The sequence below is a fragment of the Oryza sativa genome, chromosome 11 (assembly GCF_034140825.1).
Source record: "Oryza sativa Japonica Group chromosome 11, ASM3414082v1".
In the NCBI taxonomy this organism is placed as follows: Eukaryota; Viridiplantae; Streptophyta; class Magnoliopsida; order Poales; family Poaceae; genus Oryza; species Oryza sativa.
The window spans coordinates 3,824,448-3,828,555 of NC_089045.1; the positions used below are offsets into that span (position 1 = coordinate 3,824,448).

The 4,108-nt window shown below is 41.7% G+C and overlaps 1 long non-coding RNA gene across 1 annotated transcript; it reads right to left on the reverse strand.

The window, feature by feature from the left end:
- Nucleotides 1–710: 710 nt before the first annotated feature.
- On the reverse strand, nucleotides 711–2,549 carry LOC9268231 (uncharacterized). Its single transcript, XR_010737762.1, has 3 exons — nucleotides 2,093–2,549; nucleotides 1,505–1,561; nucleotides 711–1,239 (listed from the first exon to the last, which is right to left on the reverse strand). It is a non-coding gene; the product is annotated as an uncharacterized lncRNA (long non-coding RNA).
- Between the last annotated feature and the right edge of the window lie 1,559 nt (nucleotides 2,550–4,108).

A 4,108-nucleotide genomic window follows, 5' to 3' on the forward strand; every position in this document is an offset into this window, starting at 1 on the left:
TGGATGCGCTAAACCGCACCCAGGGTGCGTTATAATTAAACTACTCCCCTCACAAACCCCACCCACCCTCCCCCCTACCCCCACCCCACCCCCCCTCCACCCACCAACCCGCACCTTTACCACCCCTCCCATTCGCACATTTTCTCCGTCCCGCACCTTTCCCTCCCCTCCAGTTCGCACATTTTCTCTTCCCACGTCCTTCTCTCAGTAAAAAATTTACTCACAGTTGATTTCTTCTTTCAGTAAAAGTATTACTCACACATCCATCTATTAGTAAATGATTTACTCTCAGTTTATTTCTTCTTTCATCTTTCAGTAAATGTGTTACTCTTGGGTAGTTCTCAACCCTTATCTCACACCTGATTTTTCTTCCCACGTCATTTTCTCAGTAAATATTTTACTCTCAGTTGTTTCACTGTGTTAGTATAAATGGATTACTCACAGGTAGTTCTCACTCCTTATCTTAGTAAATTTATTACTTAGTAAATAGATTCTCATCCCTTATCACAGGTAGTTCTTAGCCCTTCTGTTAGATTACTCCTTACATTAAAATTTTGCTCCAATGTTCTATCACTAAATAAACTACACTCAAGTTAGAAGTAAAAACTTTTGATATAGCAACATATATTAGTCCAGTCTTCTCTCAGTAAATAAATTACTTTGTGCTTTTCTTCATCCACCTTCCTTGAGTAAATAAATTACTCTTAGACTGCAGGAGCAAAACATTTATGCACATCCGACAAATGTTTGAACGGATTTAGAATTACAACGGCTGTCTGATCACACACGCAATGTGATACATTTGTAGAATGCACAAAAACAAATAAAAAATTACAACACCACCAACAATGATGGATATGGCCGGCACCAGACTCAGTCACCTCCTTGCCGACGCTGCTGCTAGTCCTGTGCCATGCCGCATAATAATCTTTATGGCCCTGCTCGTGTGTCCTTACCAGTGTCTCCAATAGGTGGTTTCAACGAGAAGTCTCGATTTACATTCAGTATGACTCTAAATGACACAGATTAGAAGCCAATAAAATAGAAAGTGCCTAGCATGTAGAGATCACTGTTAGTCACTTTCAGGACATCAAAAAATTAGCACATTTTAATAAAAATCCTCTTCTTGATGTACCCCTTGAAGCTGTCAATTGGAGCAGCAGGATTGGCTCATCAACATGCCATCAACCCGTGCCTCAACTACAGTATCCCACACTGCACCTATTGAAAATATACAAACTTGAAAATAACAGGATTATTCCAGATATCAAGTCCAAGATCCATCAAGATTTAGCATAACAGTGGTCTATACATGAAGAATATAATGAGGCACAGCTGAATGCAAAGCAATGTGAATTTGGAATATTATAGGCATTGTTTCAGTCTTTCACCTTGATTTTTTTCCCCACTCATTAAAGATATATGACAGTAACACCACATATGCAAGAACTAAGTTATTTTTGTTAGTATAAAAAATTATGAAACAGTTTATTGTTTCACATACCTCAGGAACACATATATGTTACTGCGAAGTGGAGCACACCATGACCCGATCGAAGCACTGTTGGGCAAATACGTAGATACAAGAAGAATAGCAATAAGAGCCTCAACATTATATAAAGTATTAAGAAATGAAAGAAAATTAAGAATGGAAACGTCCTTGTAATTAGTATGTAGTACATCGAAAAAGATCACAAACCTGTATATTCATATCTCAAAATCAAAATCATATGGCTAACTGATTCAGTGAAGGATAAAAGGAAATTCATTTGTGCTGCTCTACTGAACCAGGGAATTTCAGAAAAATTGTTACCCGATCAACAATGCTCAAATGAACTACAAAATTTCAGAAACTAGTACCATATCTGCTAATCGCGTGGCTGACTGAACTAGTGATTCTGTTGAACTAATTCAAAATTGCAGAAAACTGCTGGCTAATCAACTGATAGCTCTGCTACATTGAAAATTTTCAGAAACTGCAAGCTTATCGACAATATTGTCAGACGTAACCAGCTAGCATTAGGCAGCAGAAACAGATTAGCATCACAAAATTGTTGCGTTTGTCAGAAACTTAACGATAATCCAAGCATACCATCTGAACTTCGCTGCCTTGTGCAAGCTGCTTTGGCTGATGATGAGGATGCCTCAATCAAATGAGGAGGCCGGCATGGCGTCATCGGCTGGGGAGAAGATGGGCCTTCGGATCCAGAAGGCAGGCAGCCCTCTCTCTTGGACATCAGCCTCCACAATCCTCTTTCTCCCCGGCCACCGTGTGGGGCTGTGACGAGCCGACAACTGGGTGAGGGGCTACAGCTGCTCGTCGCCGCCCTCCTTTCCAGACAGGATCTGAGTAAATGAGAACACGAGTTTGCAGGAGATGGGAAAGCATCGCCACTACTTGCCGTCAGAGCGTTTGCGCCGCAGCTCCTCCGGCACGGCGGCCGCCTCCATCCCCATCCCCCGCGGCATCACACCCTGCCGCCGGCGCCGCCGCAGCGGACGCGCGGACGGAGAATGAGACGCGCCCCCGTTTGGGGTTCCGGCCGGGGCCACGCCGGAAAAGAAGAGGACCAAGAAGAACAAGAAGAGGAAAGATACCCTCGAGGCGTCGCTCGTTGTTGTCCGCCCACCTCCCCTCGGCTCCGACCTCCGGCGGCTGCGGCGGCGACTCCTTTCCACCCGTCGCTGGCCGATTTCGCCGTTCTCCCGCTGCCTGCCGCTGGAGGACGCCGATGCCGCTCCCTTGGCCGCCCGTTCCCAGATCCTAAAAATTCGGGGTATAACCGTACAAAGCAGGTGTAAAGAAAATGGCTAATATGTGCGGGAAGTAACAACATTACTATAGGGTAAATGCATATTCATACATTAATCATTTTACTATCAGTACTACAAGAAATATGTGGGGGAGCGGGGTGGGGGTGGGTTGTGTTTTAATACAACGCACCCCATCTATAGTGTATATATATATATATATCTCTCTCCAGATTTATCCTCATGATTTATTTTTTTTGGACAGAAAGTGCAACCCATACTGGCGATTGTTGAAACGTGACTGATTGGTACAATCAAAGGCTGTACTCCACAGCTACTTTGCTCACAATCAACAAAGCCATCTCTTCTCTTACCTACAAAAGTGAGACAGGGTCCTTCCTCAAAGCAAGAAATATATATATTCGTACACACAAGTAGCTAGCTAAGAATTACTACTACCTTCGTCTCAAAACATATGCAGGTTTGGGGGTTGAGAAGAAAAGATTTTACTGCTCCTCAATAAATGAGGAATTGATGTGTGTCGAAGGTTAACTGTGGGTTTGATCGGAAAAAGAAAATTGAATGAGAAGGGATAAATAGTACTATAGTGCTAGAAATTTTTATATTATTGTGGACAAAATTTAAGTGCTAGAAGTTCTTACTCCCTCCGTACTCGTAAAGGAAGTCGTTTAGGACAATGTTTAAGTCAAACCTTAGGAATATAAATTATGAATAACTCTCAAGTTGTTGAGTTTAAAAATATAAAAAATATATGAATATATTTGTCTTGAAAAATACTTTCATAAAAGTATACATATATCACTTTTCGATGAATATTTTTTATAGAAATAAGAAGTCAAAGTTGTGTTTTGGAGACCGTGTCGCTGTCCTAAACGACTTCCTTTACGAGTATGAAGGTAGTATATTTTAAAACGGATGAAGTAGAAATTTGCCACATCTCTCTCTCTATCTGAATTGCACCAATATATATCCAATTCAGTAAATGCAAAACCACCTGGGTTCAAATGCAGTAGTACTGCATGCATGCACATACATATGGTAACATGGATATAGCATCTGTTGCACGAAGTGGCAGGCAGGGACATTGGAGAAATTTTGGAGGGAAATGCTTTACATTTGCTAGTACCAGCTTGCCAAGATTCGGATTTGCTAAGGTCATACTCCTATATAGTATTCACTGCAATTTAAGCAGCAGTAGCACTGCTAAACGTTGGATTCGAACAGAGATCAAAGGTCTAGATTAGTGCAACACGAACTGTTCATGCTGTCGTAGTATGACTCAGTGGGGGCAATATGGAAATACTACATCCGTTCCAAAATATAGCTACTTTTGACT